The sequence below is a fragment of the Amblyraja radiata genome, chromosome 2 (assembly GCF_010909765.2).
Source record: "Amblyraja radiata isolate CabotCenter1 chromosome 2, sAmbRad1.1.pri, whole genome shotgun sequence".
NCBI lineage: Eukaryota > Metazoa > Chordata > Chondrichthyes > Rajiformes > Rajidae > Amblyraja > Amblyraja radiata.
Genome location: NC_045957.1, coordinates 45,800,032 through 45,821,292, shown reverse-complemented (window position 1 = coordinate 45,821,292; position 21,261 = coordinate 45,800,032). Strand labels below are relative to the sequence as shown.

The 21,261-nt window shown below is 40.9% G+C and overlaps 1 long non-coding RNA gene across 1 annotated transcript; it reads left to right on the top strand.

Annotated features, from left to right (window-relative positions):
- Window positions 1-414: 414 nt before the first annotated feature.
- On the top strand, window positions 415-20,373 carry LOC116984192. The gene is made up of 3 exons (XR_004414916.1): window positions 415-424; window positions 17,230-17,235; window positions 20,253-20,373. It is a non-coding gene; the product is annotated as an uncharacterized LOC116984192 (long non-coding RNA).
- Window positions 20,374-21,261: the final 888 nt, after the last annotated feature.

Below are 21,261 nucleotides of genomic sequence, written 5' to 3'. Positions count from 1 at the left end.
GTTGATTGTGCTTGCCTGATTTAAAGCAATATTTATTGCTGCTGAGAGTTAGATTGAAAATAATGGTGAGCCCTTGGTAATGAGGTGATTATGTGACTTATAGACTTGAAGAATCCATCAACAGTTCAATTTACTGTTTTACAAGTAAAACTGCAGGAAACTACTTTGGCTGCTTGCTTGGAATCTATAGGGATGTCATTACCTCGGTGAATTTGATAGCGTTATGATTTAATGAAATGATTTGAAATGTGGTTTGTTGTTCTAAAATAAACCTATGTGCTCACAGGGAGAACGTGTAAACTCCACACAGACAGCACCCGAGATCAGGATCGAATCCAGGCCTCTGGCACTCTGCAGCAGTATTGCTACCAGCTGTGCCACTATGATCTTTGTTTAATTCAGGTGGTTAACTAGATGAAAGGATGTATTTATTCCAGTAAGAGACCTTGGATCAAAGAGGTCACAACCTTAAAAATAGAAAATAAGAACTAAATTAATTTGAGATGGTCAGGATGCATATCTTCATACAATGGAGTGATTCCCATTTAATAAACTGGATAGACGGACAATCATAGACCTAGTCACCAAAGTCAGACATAAATCTTCCCAAACCAGATTATTTACAAGTTCACAAGTTACAGCAGTAGAATTAGGCCATTCGACCCATCAAGTCTATTCCACCATTCAATCATGGCTGATCTCTGCCACCTAATCCCATTTTCCTGCCTTCTCCTCATAACCCTTGACATCCATTCTAATCAAGAACTTGTCTATCTCTGCTTTAAAAAGATCCACTGGCTTGGTCTGCACAGCCCTCTGTGGCAATGAGTTCCACAGATTAACTACCCTCTGACTAACGAAGTTCCTCATCACCTCTTTTTAAAGGAGCACCCTTTAATTATGAGGCCTCTGGTCCTAGACTCTCCCACCAGTGGAAACATCCTTTCCACATCCACTCTATCTAGGCCTTCATTATTCTATGTTTCAATTATCTTGGTACGCAAGGGACCAGCAGATGATTGGGAAGAGCTGTCCCACTGACTGGTTAAGCAATAGCCTGATACAGTCATTGTCACAGAATCATACTTGACAGACAATGTGCCAGACCTATCCTTTATTGTCCCAGGCTAAGGCAGGCCCACTGGCAAGATACATCCATTAGAAGTGATGAAAGTCATCTCACATCATTATTTTCCCATGCAGTGGAAGGAGTAGCCATTGATTCCTCAATATTGACTCCACTGCCCATGAAGTCACATGGCACCAGATCAACAACAGGCAAGGAAACGACCTCCTGATGATCGCTTACTGTTCTCCTTCAGTGGGTGAATCAGTATTTATCCAATGTTAAATAACACTTGGAAGACGCACTACATGTAGATAGGGCACAGATAGCAATGACACAATGGTGGACTTTAAATACTCAACACTAACTTCAACATAGCACCACCACAGGTCAAGTCCTGAAGGTGATTGCTGCCAGACTGGATCCACACCAGCCAGGGGGTGAGCCAACATGTGACCGAAACCCAATTGATCTCGTCCTCACCAAACTAACTGTGGCAAATTAATTTTCCCTTGCTAGCATTGGTAGAAGTAATCACCACAAATCCCATTCTCACACAAAGGACACACTCCATTGCATCATGTGGCACTGTGAAACTGCTAAGTTGGGTAGAAAATGAACAGATCTGGCAGCACAAAACTGGACATCCAAGAGGTTACAGAAATGTACACCGCCACAATTTGTAATTCATTGCTTGGCATATTATCACCCTACCATTGCCATCAAGCCAGGGGATCAACTTCTGATTCAATGAAGAATGCACAAGAGCCTGCTGCAGTGTAGCACCTTACCCAGAAGGGTTCTAGGAGTTCTTGAAAGCAGTTCACCACCACCTTATCAGGTGCAATTAGGAATGGACAATAAATGCTGGCTTTGCCAGTGAAAACTAGATGGCAAACATGAATTAAATATTGAACGGAGTGCATTTTCTTCTCCAACTGTTTATTTTTAATGAAGTGCTCGAGTTTAAAGGTATTTATATGGTCCACTACAATGGAGCTATATAGCAATATTTTCCTTAATAATGGCAGGGAAATAAACTGTTTGAACATAAGTAAAGTAACTCATTTATGCAAATACAAATCCCACATAAATAGTGATTACCAGAAAACTCTTGGATGTCAGAACTCAGATTTAGTAAAGCCATTTCATATCTGTTCTATCAAAGCAGGTTGCAGTTCATGGATACAATTGCAGGTCGTCTCACATCTTTCCATTCCCATGCAGCTATGACTAATTTTCTGACTAATGTGGATTCCCTTCAGTTCCTCCCTCCCACTAGATCCTCGGTCCCCTAGTAGTTCCGAGAGATTGTTTGTGTCTTACTTAGTGAAGACAGAACCAAAGTGCTCATTTAACTGTTCTGCCATTTCCTTGTTTCCTATTATAAATTCACCTGTCAGACTGTAATGGCCGGTTCTCATGGTGCGACCTGACGCAAGATGTCACAAGAATGAAGTGGTCGGGGTCCAGCACGAGTTCCGCACGATATAACGGGGGGTAGATAAAGAGTTCCCACGGTACTCGGCAATTCTGTCATTTGTGCGAGTGACTTGTCCGTCTCCCGATCTTTCCTGTTAATCGTGAATGAACATCGTGGACTGTAGTGGAGTTAATCACGTGGCACAAATGATGTCACTTTTTTTCACACACTATATAAATATCCTCCGTTCGTAGAATTGCCTCATTTGCAGACATGCCTATATAAAGTTGGTTCGAGTACAGGCTGGTTGTTATTTTCATTGACGCGCTGTATGCATTAGCGCAACATGTGCATCGAAAACGCTTGCGTGAAGGCAGAAGGGTGAGATTGATTAAAAAGAGAATTAAGAGGAAGTCTCACTGGGTTAAGCCCATGTTTCAACGGAGACCTCAATTTGGACAATATGAGCAACTGCTTAATGTGCTGTGCGAAGAGGATAAAAGTGCATTCAAAAACTTTGTCAGAATTTCACCCGAGCTCTTTAATGAGTTAAAGAATAATTTGGGACCTCTGCTGAAGAAGACTGACACCGTAATGAGAAAGGCACTGGAACCAGGGTTGCGCATAGCAATCACCCTCCGCTACTTGGCCTCAGGCGATTCTTATAAAAGTCTGCCTTACAACTTTCTTGTCGCCACCAACAGCATCTGTGGTATTGTCCGAGAAACCTGTGAGGCGATCATCCAATTTTATTCAGCTGAAGTACTGGAATGCCCCAGTACACCATATGCGTGGAAGAGAGTTGCACTGGGGTTTGAAAACAGGTGGAACTTTGCTCACACATGTGGGGCTTTGGATGGCAAGCATGTGGCAATTCGTAAACCACCCGGAGGTGGCTCAAATTATTTCAATTACAAGAAATTCCACTCAATTGTACTCATGGCGGTGGTTGATTATAACTACAACTTCCTGTATGTGGATGTGGGCACACCTGGAAGTGTTGGTGATGGCCGGATTTGGAAAGAAACCTGGCTTGGAAAGAAAATGGAAGGTGGAACAGCAGGCATGCCTGATCCAGAACCTCTGTCAGGAGAAGACAGCCCGGACATCCCATATGCGGTGGTTGCTGATGAAGCCTTTGCACTACGGCCCTGGATTATGAAGCCATATCCACAGAGGAATCTAACTAGGGAACAGAGGATCTTCAATTACAGGCTGTCAAGGGCCAGGAGGGTAGTAGAAAATTATTTTGGCATCTTGGCAAACAGATTTAGATGCTTGCTCAAGACAATGGAGCAGAGGCCCAAGAATGTGGAGAGTATAGTATATGCAGCATGTGTTCTGCACAACCTGATCCGAATGAGAGGTGCAGCTGCTGGATCAGCAACATCCATCCAGGACGGTGACATAGTGAACAGTGACACAGGGGAAGTAACACTAGGTGCTTGGAGAAGTGGTGCGAACAAGTTGAAAATGGTCTCACTGCAGCGTTTGAAAGGTAACTCGGGCACATCCAGTGTGAAAGAGCAAAGAGACCATCTCTGCGCTTACTACAATTCACAATTGGGGAGTGTGCCGTGGCAGGACAGCTATATTGATGGGTAGCCGACCACAGGAACACTACTGCATGTTATAAGCTGACTTCCTAGTGTTGTCCTCTGAAAAGTGCTTCCTATAAGATGTTCGTCCGCAAAACCTGCCGTTTAGAACATTGCATTGTACCTTTAAATTCCTGAGTTCACGCTTGTAGCGGAGGTTGATGGATATAATGTGTTTTAAATAATCTCGCGTGCCTCATTTGTAGTATTTCGTGTTTGCGAGGCCCTTTTACAGACAAATGTTTTGTGTGATGCATCTCCTCTCACTATGTGACAGAATTTGTCTTCTTATATTGTCAAATAGGAATAAAGACTTTGTATCACATTTACCGTGCTGATTGTCTTATTTCATTTTCTACCAAGAGGTGAAGAACACGTTTAAATAGCTGAACATTTCAGGGTCCTGCAGACTCAAAAATGTAAATGAGTGAAAATGTGATTATATCACCTCCATTAAGGTACTTTGTGTTTCAGCATGAGAGGGATTATAACATTAGAGACATTCATCTTGTAGTGATGTATTAATGATGATTTGCAGGCATCAAGCTGATAGTAAAAAAATAAATGTATTTAGCAGTGAGGTAAACAAGCAATGACAATCAAAATGCTGAGGTAAAAGCTTTATCACACTTCGGGATATAATAAAATGTGGAGCCACCAACATGAGCATCACATCACCACTCACATGAGCACCCGGGATACTCCGCAGCCTTCGTCTCCAGCAGGTTGCGCTTTCTCTCCCTATTTCTATAATCCTCTCTGGATTTGTCATAGAGAATATCATTGCATTGGTACCACTCCACCAGTTCCCCCTCTTGTTCCCTGTTGACGTTATATGGCCTTACCTTCTGCCATCTTCCCTTTATGTTATCGTCTGCTGAGGCTATTGGGGAGGCAACAGCTACTGGGGAGATAATCTCAAATCCACCTTGATCACCCTCTCCCTGCTCCAAGGAGCCCACAGGCAGTGGTATCTCTGGCATCTCCTCTTGCCTCTCCACCTGTCTCTCTTGCTGAGTCTCCTCCTCATTTACCTGCATGGCTAAAAACTTTCTGACTTTCTTTGACCCCTTTCTTTGCGCTTTTCTGAGAGGCATCTCTGCAAGTCTTACTGTGAAAAAGATTCTCAAACAACGACAATTAGGTGGGACGTCCTCGATGGACACATGGTCCATTGGCGATATTGAGACCACCTTTTTTACTCACCTTATGTCCCCTCTGTCAAGCTTCCGGGTTTACCATTCGCAGGAGTTCCCATGGTACCCGCAAGAGTCATTACGGATATCGCACGGATATCGCACTGGCATCTGCGTTCATACAATGTTACAACGCTGCTCAAGTCACTCTTGGAGAAATTCAAAATTTTTTGAATTTTCTCCCGACCTTACAAAGTTACACGACTACCTGCCGTTAGCGACATGGAGGTCCTCGGTGGTCCACGAATGCCGTACTGCTATCGCAGAAGGTTCCCACGATGTTAAACTCTTGTTAAGTCTTGCTTCAGGTCGCACCGTGAGAAAGCCCTTTAAGGAACCTACATTCATCTTCACGAATCTTATCCTTTACCATCACAGTGGCACAGTGGTAGAGTTGCTGCCTTACAACGAATGCAGCACCGGAGTCCCGGGTTTGATGCTGGATTGTATGGAGTTTTTTACGTGCTGTCTGTATGGAGTTTGTATGTTTCCCCCGTGACTGCGTGGGTTTTCTACGAGATCTTCGGTTTCCTCCCACACTCCAAAGAAGTACAGATTTGTAGGTTAATTGGCTTCGTGAATGTAAAAATTGTCCCTAGTGGGTGTAGGATCGTGCTAATGTGCGGGGATTGCTGGTCGGCGCGGACCCGGTGGGCCGAAAGGGCCTGTTTTCACGATACTAAACTAAACTGAATTAAACATACCTAAATAAACTTTTACAGTCAGTTTTTATATTACCCGCAAGGTTTCTTTCATGCTCTTTTTCCCCCTCGTAATTAACCCATTTGTCCTCCTCTGTTGAGTTCTATATTTCTCCCAGTCCTCTGGTTTGCCGATACTCTGGCCAATTTATATGCCTCTTCCTTGGATTTAACACTATCCTTGAATTTCCTCGTGAGCCGCCTTCTCAGTTTTATTTTTTTGCCAGACAGGGATGAACAATTTCTGGAGTTCATCCATGCAGTCTTTAAATCTTTGCCATTGCATCTCTACTGTCAACCCTTTAAGTATAATTTGCCAGTCTATCCTAGCCAATTACCATCTCATACCTTTAAAATCTCCTTTATTCAAATTCAGGACCCTAGTCCCAGAATTAACCGTGTCACTCTCCATCCTAATGCATTGGTTAACAAATATCTGTCAATCTTGCATTTAAAAAGAACAATTGACATGTTGAAAAGAGAATTCCTAATGTCTACCACCTTCTGTAGATTACATGTTTGTTGTCTTCACCCTTTAAATGTACGATTCCAATTTTTAAGAACATGTCTAGTTTTGTTTGGAAATACAGCGTAGAATTCAGTTTGGAAATTCAGCACACCGAGTCCACGCCGATGAATTCATCACTAGGTCTATGTTATCCCAGTTTTGCATCCCACACATAAGGGGCAAAGCCAATTTACGTGCAGACACTCGCTTCTTTGAAATGTGCGAGGAAACCGGAGCCCTCGGAGAAAACCCATGTTGTCACAGGGAGAACGTAAAGTCGAAATTATTCTCCAGTAGAAATGTTCAACCAACCCCAACACTTCTCCCCGTCTTGAATTAAATCCTAAAGTTTTCATTTTTAGTTAAGTTTAGTTTAGTTCAGTGATACAGTGTGGAAACAGGCCCTTTAGTCCACCAAGTCCGCACTGACCAGCGATCCACATGCACTAACACTATCCTACACACTAGGGATAATTTACTTTTTTTTTACCAAAGCCAATTAACAAATGTGCGTCTTTGAATTTATTACAGTAAATTTATTACAGTAAATAATAAATAGTATTTTGTAATGTTTTGTTCTCTCTTGCCAATATTTTCAACTTGGGTTGATCAACTTTTGTATTTTACTTTGCATACTTCAATACCGCACCTGCATCTTCCAACTTCCTGTGACCAAGGAATTTCATTGCACCCTGATGTCATAAGCTCATCTGAATCTGTCCATTCAGCCAGGACAAGCGCAACACAGAAATACATGCAAAATACTCACTGATGCATTTCCTTTTTTGCAAAACAAGATGGTGCTCAACGGAAGGCAGCAGTGGTTAACCAAAGACGAACAGACATAGCTGTATCACTCTCTCTCAATGGAAGAGGCAGCACTCATCGTAGTGGAATGGCTTCACAGGGGGTGCAGCTGAGTCTGAAGGCACTGAAGTTGACACTATCCTCATACCTATTTCTCCTCAACTTTCCACCTTGCCCTCAACTTAAGGTCATGCCATATGAAATAGGAGTAGAATTAGGCCATTCGATTCATCAAGTCTACTCCGCCATTCAATCATGGCTGATATATCTCTCCCTCCTAACCTCATTCTCCTGCCTTCTCCCCATAACCTCTGACACCTGTATTAATCAAGAATCTAGCCGGCAAACGCAGGCAAGTAGGACTAGTGTGGATGGGACATGTGGGTCTGCATGGGCAGGTTGGGCCAAAGGGCCCTTTTCCCCACTGTATAACTCTATGACTATATATAACTCACTTTCCCATCTGGTGCCAAGCTGTAGATGACGGGAGAAACAGAGAGCTTTAAGACATGACTCAGTTTTGCTCTCCTGGGCTTCGAGCATTCCACAAAGGTACTAACATCTCCCACAGCAGGCTTTTCCTCCCTTTGGTTGCCAAGTTTCCTGAGGCTCGGGAAACCTGACTGGTCCAGATTAGGTTTAAACGGAATATAAATCTTAGTCACACAAACACATTAAATATTTAAATGGCCAGTTTATTTTCTGGCAGCAGTGGAATGTTACGTCCTGCCCATCCATCTGGAAATGGGAGAGTGCTGGGTTCAAAATATTCAATTTTGTCTTGGGGATTTTAAATATTATACATCTCACCTATCCCTATCTTTTCCTCTCTCTGCTTCTCTTTAATTGCATAAGTTCTTATCTTTATTACTGCTGCAGCCACAGGTATGGAATATTGAACAGTACAGTACAGGAACAGTCGCGTTGGCACATCAAGTCAATGCTTCCAATTGGAACATTTCTATCAGCACTATTCGTCGCTTATTTCCCTGCAATTCATTCTCTCTCGCATGCCCAACAATCTTCTTTGATTCTCCTGCCACCCTTTACATTAGGAACAATTTGATTCTGCTGTCACCCTTTACACTAACAATCTACGGTGGCAAATTACTTACCAACCTGCACGTCTTTGGATTGTGAGGGAAAACTGGACTCCTTGGAGGAAATCCATGCCGTCACTAGGAGAACATGCAAACTTTGCATGGGCAAAAGTGAACCTGAGTCGCCATAATACCCAATGTATCCACAAAATCCCTCATAGAGCATTCCATTCCATTAATGCAAGTATAGCTAGCCACAGTTCCTGCAGGAAGGACACTGGAGTCATACAGACGTGTAGTTACACAGCATGGAAACAGGCTCTTTCGCCCAATTTGCCAATACTGCCCGAGATGTCTATCTGAGTTCATCCCATATGCTTGCTTTGGGCCCAAATTCTTCCCAAACTTTCCTGTCCATATAACTGTGTTAATGTAATTTAAACATTGTAATTGTACCTGCCTCCACAGCTTCCTCTGGCACAATATTAGCCACACTCCAGTCTTCCAGTACCTCACCGGTAGCTAAAGATAGTGCAAATATCTCTGCCAGGGCCACTATAATGTCTGTCCTGACTTCTCATACACCTGGATCAAGTCCCAGAGATTTATCCACATTAATATGCCACTGGGAGAACATACCACATTTCTTGGAATGACAAGATGTTGGTAATCAAAGTACCATGTGTGTCCTTGTCCGTGATACACTCAAAGTTTATCCAAGAGCATTTCTAATGTTATTATGAATGAAGAAGGTCCATATTCAACATTGCCAAATAATGGTGAAGGGATTTGAAAATTGATCCTTAGCTTAAAGAGCTAATGGGGCAATGTGCTAGCATCATTAAGCTGTGCTCAGCTCTTTAAATTAACTTCTGTTAATATCAATATGTATCATTTAGCTGCTGCTCCCCTCTGTCATTAACACTATTTACCAAGGATGAATTTCTGGGCTGAATCTGCATGGGCACTGTCCTCAGTCAGGCAAACAGGAATGCTTTCGTCCTTCATCCCGAATTTCCCTTTTTCCTTCATGCCCCTGACAGTCACTTTCAAGATTCCTGGTGATCATTGTGATTAAAAGCTGAGGTTGAAATCTGAGGACGGCATCATTGTTTTCACTGGAGGTTTGTCAACAATGAACACAGCATTGTAAGTGAAAAATAGTTGCAAAGAGCAGAACAGAACAAAGAGCAATATAGCTGAATGAAGCAGATATGTTAGAGGCATTTAATATACTTTTTAATCGGCACATGGCTATGCAGGGAATGGAGGTATTTGAGTTATGTGCAGGTAGATAAGTGATGGTCTTGGCATCATGTTCGGGCTGAAGGGCCTGTTCTTATGCTGTTGTGCAATATGAATATATTGCACAAGAAAATGTTAATGAACCGCAGGAAAATTGATGAAAAAGTAACAATGCAGAACTTTCCAAAAATTACCATATCTGTCCAGTTTGGGCAAGCATCTGGAAAGTTGACTTTCTCCAAGTAATTTATCCAAAACCTCTTCTTTCAAGGACATTGTTTTGATCCACACACAGAATTGATCTCTGCAGCAACAGACTTGCCCATAAAACATTCAGTGGCTTACTGTCACAGTCAACCTTAAACTTTTCCTCGCACTTATGAATTGCTTATGAAAACTTCTGAAAACCCATGGGGTTTTATAAGGACACCTGAACTACCATAAAGACAAAATACATTGTTGAGAAAGCGCGAACCACTTTTGCCTTCACAAATGAAGAAAGTTAAAGAGTAAAAATCAAAAGGAGACAAAATTGAAGCAAAAAACTAATCGCTGGATGAATTCAGCGGGTCAGTCAGAAAATGGGGAGAAAAATAAACAGATAACATTTTGAATTGAGGCCCTTCTTCAAGTCTAGTGATTGGCTATTTAGGATTAGCAAAGAATACAGTTAATTCCCACCAAAATCATAACACGGCTAACAGTTCAAATGGAATTTTGCAGTTCCTGGTGAAAACATTTTAAATGTACAATAGAGTGTAAAGTGACAGACGATGTGGGCAGAAGAATCCTTGGAGATGTCTAAATTTGATGTAATTTTGGTTTATATGAACCCATGGGCCTGATAACAGGCTATGAAGTGAAATAATTGGCTATGCCAGTCGTTGTCTGTCTGGCCTACTTCACTCGTACCCTAAGATAAGCTTTCTGCTGAGAAGGATTACTGAATGTCTGCTTTAAAAAAAAACAGAATTCTGCATCAATCCCTCTCTAAGGGGTTGTCTTTGAGATCCATTCAAGAAGGATGGTGTGCAGAACGGCTCATAATGCTGCAATTTCTATATTATATGATTACATGTAGTTTCGGAAGCAGTGTTACATTAGAGAGATACATAAAGAGGTTCTTATGGTTGCAGGAGAGTGGATTGGGAAAATAAAATTAAAACATCTTGCACTAAACTAGCACGTAAAGAGATTGCACCAGTAAATTTCTGCCATTATCATGTGACAAGCCTGTTGTTAAATCACTGATGTTAAGGATGAAGGAATGTTTCAGTTCTGAATTGCCCTCTTTGGAAACAATTCCTTTGAACTTTCTCCTTTTATCTTTCTTTGGTTATTTTCTTCTAAAACTGAAGATGCCCCATTTTTTGTTTAAAGAGTTCTTCAGGGAGAAAAAAAAGGCTTTTAAAAGATGAAAGCAACAATGTAAATTGATGATTAAGGGACAAATCCAATCAACGCCCTCATCCTTAATTAGCAGATTATCAATACATGTTTCCATTTATTTCATGCAATCCCAGATGTTATAGTTTACAGGAAAGGTTACAGCGTATTATTGTCAACCAGTGTGTCACAGGGATGTTGCTCTTGCTGGATTTAGATCATTAGATAATATAAATTATAGCAGATTTGCCAGGAATTAATTATAATGGTTCTTTGATCAAATAATTCTTGAATGGTTGTTTGTTTCCAAAATTGTTGCCTTTGTAAAATGGTCTAGCTAACAGAGGTTCGAAAACATGGAATTAACCTCGAGAAAACGGAAAATAGACTTTTTACAGATGAAGTGGATCTTGAAAAGGTCTATTAAAAGCGCATTAATGAGGGAATAGTAGAGAATAATTCTGATCTTTTTCAACTATGACAAGCTGATGTTTGCTTGCAGAATGGGTCACTGATGTTGTATTGAAAAATTGAAGAACATGTTGTTCACGTTATTATTAGATTTTGATTGAGTTTTATTGTGAGAAGGTTGTGTGACTAATTAAGGAAGTGCAATAATGAAAATCCTAAATGTGTCAGTAGGTTTTGCTCATTATAAATGAAATCCAACCCTACTCTCTTTGTGGGAGTTCCAAGACTTAATATATAATTATCTGTTGAAGAACAAAACTATGCACAAAAATGTACAATCTGGTTAAACCAACAATTACGCTTCTTGTATTCACTGCAGAGTATTATGCACATTTATTCCAACAAGACATTCTCGATGGTGTCTCCTAATGTTGTACTTTTTTAAATTAATATATCTGGACATAAGCCCCAGACCAGTCGAGCAGGAGCTGATAGAACTAGGAGCAAAGATGAAAGTGGGCATGCAAACAGGGGAAGTGAAACCATTGAAGGAGCTACATTGAAGGAGAATAAAGATAAGATGCAGTAGAAAGGAGGGGTGGTTAGACATTTCAAAGATTACAGAGAAGCCAAAGAGTGATAATGTATATTGATGCAATCGTATAACGTATCTTGATGACTTTCTGCTGGGGCGGATCATTATGCAAGGATAAATTGATGTGGGGGAATTATAGACACAAATCAATTATAAGATGAAAAAAAGTGCATTTGTCCTGAATAAGCATTAAATAGATATAGAGACTGGACTTTTCCAGCATTGAATAAGAATGAAGAGAGTTTGCAGATGCTGAAATAGATGTGTTTAATATTGCATAGACTGTAAATTAAGTAACTTCAGAAAGAGGAAAACATTTGTAATCAGCCTCTTCACCAACATTCCTCTGGAAGTTAAGTAGTCAATCTGTATCATGGTGGTAGTTGTCGACATTGTCACATGGAAACTATATGCATGCCTACTTTCCCAGACTACTCCGATAAGCTCAAGATTGGTAAAATAGAATGTACACAAAAATGCTGGAGAAACTCAGCGGGTGCAGCAGCATCTATGGAGCGAAGGAAATAGGCGACGTTTCAGGCCGAAACCCTTCTTCAGACTGATGGGGGGTGGGGGGGAGAAGGAAGGAAAAAGGGAGGAGGAGGAGCCCGAGGGCAGGGGGATGGGAGGAGACAGCTCGAGGATTAAGGAAGGGGAGGAGACAGCAAGGGCTAGCAAAACTGGGAGAATTCAACGTTCATGCCATCCGGACGCAAGCATCCCAGGCGGAATATGAGGTGCTGTTCCTCCAATTTCCGGTGTTGCTCACTTTGGCAATGGAGGAGACCCAGGACAGAGAGGTTGGATTGGGAATGGGAGGGGGAGTTGAAGTGCTGAGCCACCGGGGGTTCAGGTAGGTTATTGCGGACTGAGCGGAGGTGTTCGGCGAAATGATCGCCCAACCTCCGCTTACCAAATGGGAAGAAAAGTAGGGGATGAGGAGGATAGGAAGAGTCTGCAAAAGGATATAGATAAGCTAGGTGAGTGGGCAACAACTTGGCAGATGAAATTTAATACTAATAAATGTGAAGTCATTCACTTTGGGAAAAAAAATGATAGGGCAAGTTATTTTCTAAATGAGGAGGAGCTGCGTTGTAATGCAACGCAAAGGGATCTAGGGGTATTAGTACATGAATCACTAAAAGTTAGTATGCAGGTGCAGCAAGCAATCAGGAAGGCCAATGGAGTTTTGGCCTTTATTGCTAGGGGGATTGAGTATAAAAACACGGAGGTCTTGCTGCAGCTGTACACAGTATTAGTGAGACCACATTTGGAATACTGTGTACAGTTCTGGGGTCCATACTTAAGAAAGGATGTACTAGCCCTGGAGGCAGTGCAGCGTAGGTTTACAAGATTAATTCCTGCAATGAGGGGATTGACATATGAGGAAAGGTTAAGTAGGCTGGAACTCTACTCTTTGGAGTTTAGAAGAATGAGAGGCGATCTCATTGAAACATATAAGATCGTGAGGGGCCTTGATCGGGTGGATGCACCGAGGATGTTCCCAATGATCGGGGAAACTAGAACTAGGGGACATAGTTGCAGAATAAGGGGGGGCTCTTTTAAAACTGAGATGAGGAAGAACTTCTTCACCCAGAGGGTGGTTAATTTATGGAATTCACTGCCCCAGGGAGCAGTGGAAGCAGAAACTTTAAATATATTTAAGACTAAAATAGATGGTTTTTTAGCTGCCAAGGGGATAAGGGGCTACGGGGAGAGGGCAGGGATATGGACCTAGGTATGGTTAGTATAGTAAGACCTGAGTGATCTCCTGGACAAGTGTCGATCGCCTGGATTGGGGTCGGAGAGGAATTTCCCGGATTTTTTTCCCGAATTGGACCTGGGTTTTTATCCGTTTTTTTGCCTCCCCCAGGAGATCACGAGGTTCTTGGGGTGGAGAGGGGTGATAGCGGTATAAAGGGGAGGGTAGTGTCTTGTGTTCTGTGTCTTGTGTCTACTGTTTGTGGGTAAGTGTGTCTGTTTAGTGTTCAGCCATGAGCGAATGGCGGTGCGGGCTCGACGGACCTGGTGGTCTACTCTCGCACCTACTTTCTATGTTTCTATGTTTCTATGTAGTCTCCCCGATGTAAATTAGATGACATCTAGAGCAGCGGATGCAGTAGATGAGGTTGGAGGAGATACAGGTGAACCTTTGTCGCGCCTGGAACGACTGCTTGGGTCCTTGAATGGAGTCGAGGGGGGAGGTGAAGGGACAGGTGTTGCATTTCTTGCGGTTGCAACAGAAAGTGCCAAGGGAGGGGGTGGTACGGGAGGGAAGGGAAGAATTGACAAGGGAGTTGCAGAGGGAGCGGTCTTTGTGGAAGGCAGACATAGGGGGAGATGGGAAGATGTGGCGAGTGGTGGGGTCATGTTGGAGGTGGCGGAAATGGCGGAGGATTATTTGTTGTATTTGCCGGCTGGTGGGGTGAAAGGTGAGGACTAGGGGGACTCTGCCCTTGTTGCGAGTGCGGGGATGGGGAGAGAGAGCAGTGTTGCGGGGTATGGATGAGACCCTGGTGCGAGCCTCATCTATGGTGGCGGAGGGGAATCCCCGTTCCCTGAAGAACGAGGACATTTCCAATGCCCTGGTGTGGAACGTCTCATCCTGGGAGCAGATGCGGCGTAGGCGGAGGAATTGGGAGTAGGGGATGGAGTCTTTATAGGGGGCAGGGTGGGAAGACGTGTAGTCCAGATAGCCATGTGAGTCAGTTGGTTTGTAGTGTAAAATAGAATGCCTGGAGAGGATACTCGGGAGATGAAATACGACGTGTTAAATCTCTGGACGGATGCTTATAAATTAGATACTGATAATCAAGTTCACCAACACAATTTTAAGTTAATATCTGTATTACCAGGGCAAATGGCCTTGGAGCTATTTTCTTCCTGGGTCTTTTCTGCATTTACCAGTTTTTTTCCAACTTATTTCTGACTAATTTTCTCTAATGTTATTTTTAAAGATCCTCGAGGTTGTTTTGTTAATTAGTTTTCAGCAGTTTGTTTTTTTCTGGAGTTAATTACACTCTTTGTGAGCAGATGTTCACTCTCTACAAATTTTGAAATGTTCTGTTAGTAACGTTGTGAATACAAGTGCATTTAAACCATATCAATATCGACCTCCAATCCTTTTTGTAAGTGAGAAATATAACACACAGTGATTGAAGGTAATTTGAACAATCAACCATTTTGTAATTTGGCATCTCTGCCATTGCATAAGCAGATTATCTTATTGGTGTCCATGTGAGCTTGTTATGTGTACATCTGCGTTTTCCATATTGCAATCATGATAACTTTAAATAACCTCGTTGGCTGTAAAATAATTTTAAGATCTCCTGAGGTAAGACATAGTACTTCTTCACGCTTTTTCCGACAGGATGTTTTCTCATTTCAGTCATTTGCTGGTTCATTAAATGAACAACACTGTTATATGATTGAAAGAATGAGCAGAATTAAACCAAAATCTTTCACACAGAAGCAGCAGAGCAGCATGAAATGGTATCTATGGGCTGGTGTTAAATCAACTGGCAAGTTATGCAAGTTTTTGCCTCATGCTACAAGAAATACAATTTGATGGTGAGAAGTAGTCTCCAATTTTGAAGTAATAAGGAGAAAAGGTTGCTGGGAAACAGAAAGCACTGACTAGCTTGGAAGTGAGATTCAAAATTAGCTACAGTCTTGCACAATCAAATTACTGAGTGCTTCTTATCACTGAGAGGCTCGACCATCTGCGGTAATGGGTTCTGCTTTTTACAGAAATCCATTGTTCATATTATGAACATGCTAAGCTTAAAGGATGTCGCAATAACTTGTTCATGATGAATGACCTAATTTGCTATTTCATCCCTGTAACAGCACGCAAAAAGGTTAAAATTGAGCTGTTTGTACAAATAGTCCCCATTTTTGATAGGCTGACATACACACCTCAGGACAAACAGTTAAAAAATCTTTAAAACATAGATAATGATCAATCACTGCCATTGTCCTGGAAGCAGAACCCCCTCCCGCCTCCCACAGGCCATTTAAAGAACTTAGATCTGTTCATGGCTAATGCCATACTTTTCAATTACAATCATCAAAAGGGTCTATCTGCAGTACTTATAGAGAGATAGTCACAGAGTCATACAGTATGTAAACAGGCCCTTCGGTCCAACTTGCCCATGCTGAACAAAATGGCCCACCTATACTAGTCCACACAACTTGTTTGTTCGGTTTATATTTACATTGATGTAAAATTTTAATCATGTAATGCGGATTTATATGCAACAAATTTTGTGGTGATGGATGTTCGGTCAAGTGTAGCTCTAGCTTTGTGGTTGAGATTCAGGCGATAGGTTAGAGTTAGATCTGCTCTAAAACACACTCCATATTCTAATAGAATAGATGGTTTCCGAGGCCTCATAGACTGCCATACACATTCCAACATTTACAGAATTTCACCTAGATTAACAAGAGTAAAGCACCAAATACCTATATGATGGGTAAAACCAGTAGGTGGGGGAAAAAACATCACAATCTTCAACAGACTATGGGCTTCATCTGGGACATCAGGTTTTGTCTAAAACAGGAGAAAAATAATTACTAAAGTAAGACTAGTGATGTGGAATTCCAGAAACCTTGACACATGAGAGAAGGCAATCTTCTTTCTTGGAGTGAAGAAAGACAAAAAGAGCTTTGATAGATATTTCCTAAATCATATTGTTTTTATAAATAATTATTTCCTGTGAAAGAAGTGTCAGTGACTAGAAAATATAGATTTAAGACAATTGACAATTGTTTGTTCATTTGTACCTGTGAAGGTGCTGTACACATGGCAGCCAGCCAGCAGTCGATTATCTTTTCGTTTGCATTTATAATTTCAGGTTTTTGTGTACCTTATGTGTTGTGACTGTTGGCAGACCAATTGCCTCCGGGGATGAATAAAGTTTTATCGTATCATATCATATCATATCGTATCGTATGGGCAAGTTGAGCTGAAGGGCCTGTTTCCCACAACGTATTACACTATGACTCTGCTTCAAAGGTTGGTTAATGCACATTCAATAGTAACTTTCAAAAGGCTACTGAATAGGTTCTTGACAGATAATAATTCCCAGGGGTCTAGGGAAAGGCAGAGAAGGGGTGAAATGATCTCCCTCGTGCATTATTATTCTGCGAAATGATAGCTCTTACCATTTCAATTTATTAGATTATATTGTGATGTTTCATGGGACCTCCTAATCTTTGGCATGGCGGATCAATGTAATCCATCAGGCCAAGGCTTTGGTTATAAATCAGCAGACCATTTGGTAGATGGCACAACAGCACAATTGGTCTTTAGTATCTGTCAGCAATGAATTTCAATATTGTTCAATATAATCTTCTCTTAAAAACATTATGGCATGTTTCTAATGTGGCAAAATCAGCTTCAGAGCATAAGCTTGTTTGATCTCTCGACTCGATTTAAATTCCCCACCTGACTTCTATTGTAAGAACTTTATACATTGCACAGGATTTGTTGAAGAAAGGTGGAAATGAAGAGCATTAGACAACAATAAGCCTCAACAACAAATAAATTATTTGAGCAGTCGACTGCACCCAGTCTGTTAAAATCACCTAGCAGAAAATCAGAGACAAATCGCAATCTGTCTGAATGAACTTAATGTCACGAGTACTCATGAGCATAAACTTCAGCTCTTCTTGACATATATCTGTTAACGTCTTTATTAATTATTTACCTGAAAGGATGTTCCTGATTTAATCTCATGAATATACATAGAGCACCATAAAGTCAGCAAATTAATCAGTACTGTATAGTTCAATACAGTATAGTTCTTTTGAAATTTATTGCACAGGATCATTTATGATTCCCATTTGGGCTTTCTGTAACATTATCAAATCAAAAGCATATACCTGAATAAGTCAGGCTATAAATGCATTCGCTCATCAATATATCCAGTTAATTCTCATGCTGTGAAGAACATAGCATTTCTATTATCAGGATATCCCAAGGCCCAAAAATTAATTGACTGAACTGTGCAGCAATGTACTTCTTTCATACATATGATCATGAAAACAAACAGACACTCAATGTCCTTTTTACTTGTGAAGAACACCATTAAAATGTCTGAAGAAGGGTTTCGGCCCGAAATGTCGCCTATTTCCTTCGCTCCATAGATGCTGCTGCACCCGCTGAGTTTCTCCAGCAATTTTATGTACCTACCATTAAAATAATGCTCACTTTTCCAGCCTTCAAAGGTGCTTTATATTAAGACGAAAGAAATCATTGAAGATAATTGTTGTCAATTATGATAAATTAAAAATTCCACTTTTCCGAGAGGGTAGTCAACCCAGGCCATGCTGCCACCAGAGTCATTACGGAATTTTGATTTTTGTGCCTGGGATATGCTACTACTTAATCTTATCAAAGTTTCCAGAAATTTTTTTTGTGGTACGATTGCTAATAAAAACATCTCATTAAAATATCCCAGAGGAGGAGGAGGAGGAGGAGGAGGTCACTGAACGATAGAAATATTTCATAGTCAACTGTAATTATATTGATAAAATAGAAAATAGAAAGTTAATATTTTGTAAATTATCCAGTTAAACCCCAAAAACATCAAAAAACAAAACTCATAAATTACAGTGAATAAAATATTGCACAAATGCTAAATGTGAGATCTTTCTTTACTAGTTTTACCTTTTATAGTGCAAGGCAATTTAATGCATTAAATCTATGCTTTGTTTTGTTAAGCTACACTACACAACTGCATTGTTTCATTGTCTTTGTGTATTTATTGATTTTTCCTGGCTAAGAGTCTGTGGCTAAAGCACACCTGGAATCTTTCATTTTTTAATTGCCTATTGTGTAAAGTAGGCTCTCCTGATCTTTCTCTATCATTTATTAAAATTGCAAATCATTTGTTTGTCACTGATTCACCAATCAAATGAATCAATCTTTCTTTATACATCATAATAATTATTTATTTTAGAAACTATTGTTATAACCTGCCTTCTTTTCTCAGGAAGAAATAGTTCCACAGTGCCATATGTTGAGCTATAGTATTTGTTTTTATTGTCATGTGTACCGAGATACAATGAAAAGCTTTTATTGGCATGCTACCCTATTAAACCAGCTAATACAATATATGAATACAATCAAGCACACATAAGTACAATAGGTATAGCAAAGAGGAAAAAATACCAGAGTAAAGAATATAGGTTTGCAGCATTGTAGCATAACAGTTACAGAGGAAAAGTCCAATGTCCACAATGAGGTAGGTTGGTAGATCGGGTCCGCACTGTAGCTTATGGGAGGATCATTCTGAAGTCTGTTAACAGAGGGAAAGAGCCTGTTCCTGAGCCTGGTGGTACATGCTTATGAGGTTTGGAATCTTCTGGTCGATGAGAATGGGGAGAAGAGGGAATGACCGGGGTGAAACGGGTCCTTGATTATATTGGTTACTTTCCCCAGGTAGTGCGAAGTGTAAATGGAATCAATGGTGGGCAATCTGTATGTTGAACTGGGCTACATTCACAACTCTGTGAAACTTCTTAAGGTCTTTGGCAGAGCTGTTCCCAAGCCAAGGTGTGACACCACCCATTAGCATGTTTTCTATGATACATCTGTAGAAGTTTGTAAGAGTAATTGGAGATGTCAAACTTGCTTTGGCTCCTGAGGAAGTAGAGGCATTGGTGTGCTTTTTTTGGCCATAGCTTAAATGTGGTTGGTCCAGGGCAGAATGGTGATAATATTTACTCCTAGGAACACGAAACTCTCAACCATTTCCACTTTGGTACCATTGATGCCGATTGGGCACATACCCCATATTGTACACATAAAGCCCTTCCTTTAATGACCATTGCCCAAAATTCCAATCAATACTTTCTAGCTGAATCAAAAGCCCAGTATTTTGAACAATTTTATCAAGAAATCCATGTGGAGTAATTGAATGTCTTTGAATAATTCATGTCTTTCAACTCTCATTTTATCATGAATTATAGATTCCAAGAATTGTCCCACCTCATAAGCTTTAATTGGAGCATTTTAAAGGAGTTAATTACTTAATTAAAATTGTGAAAAGAACAATATAATGTAATCGGCTCAGACATTTATATAATAATTTGCTTTGACTAATTTTTAGGCTCAAGAGGGCCGTGAGGGAAGCTTCTTTCAGGCCACTCAGTCGATACTACTCTTGGACCCACAAATAGCATTGGCCATTGATGAGTTAATTTCCATTTAACCTTTACATTGTCTGCCTTAACCTTAAAGGCTTCGCCTCTTCCATAATGGGATGAAGCAGGTTGAATTGGTAATAAGGAAGGCAAAGCAATGTTAGTATTTATTTCGAGATGAATACAATATAAAAGCATGGATGTAATGATGAGGTTTTATAAGGCGCTAGTCAAACTGCATTTGGAATAGTGTGTTTTTAAGAAGGAATGAAGAAGGGTTTCGGCCCGAAACATTGCCTATTTCCTTCGCTCCATAGATGCTGCTGCACCCGCTGAGTTTCTCCAGCATTTTTGTCTACCTTTGGAATAGCGTGAGTAGTTTTGAGCGCCGTAACTGAGGAGGGTTGTGCCGGCATTGGAGAGGGTCCAGAGGAAGTTGACAAGAATGATCCCGGGGATGATTGCGTTAAAGTATGATGAGCTTTTGATGGCTCTGGGCCTGTACGCACTGGAGTTTAGATGAGGGGGGGGATCTCATTGAAACTTACCAAATAGTGAAAGGCCTGGATAGAGTGGATGGGGAGAAGATGTTTCAACTGGGGGGGGGGAAGAGTCTAGGACTAGAGGGCACACCTTCAGAATAAAAGGATGTACCTTTAGAAAGGAGATGAAGAGGAGTTTTTTTAGCCAGAAGGTGGTGAATCTGTGGAATTCATTGCCACAGACAGTTGTGGAGACCGTCATTGGGTATTTTTAAAGCAGAGGTTGGCAGGTTCTTGATTAGTAAGGATGTCAAAGGTTACGTGGAGAAAGCAGGAGAATGGGGTTGGGAGGGAATGATAGATTGAATGGTGGCGATGGGCTGATTGGTCCAATTCTGCTCCTATGACTTATAAACTTATGCAGCGCAACCAGTGTATAGTCACAGTGGTAAATGCATATCTAATCATTCAATAACACAGCTTATTACTGCATCAATGTCTTTGATACTGAATTGATGTACTAATACATTAAACCTTATGTCGTAAAAGTAAAGCACATTCGTTTACAAAATCAATTCAAGATAAATTTTAAGAAGCTACTAAATTATGATTAATTCATAGTGGATGAAATTTGTCAGCTGAAAACATCCTA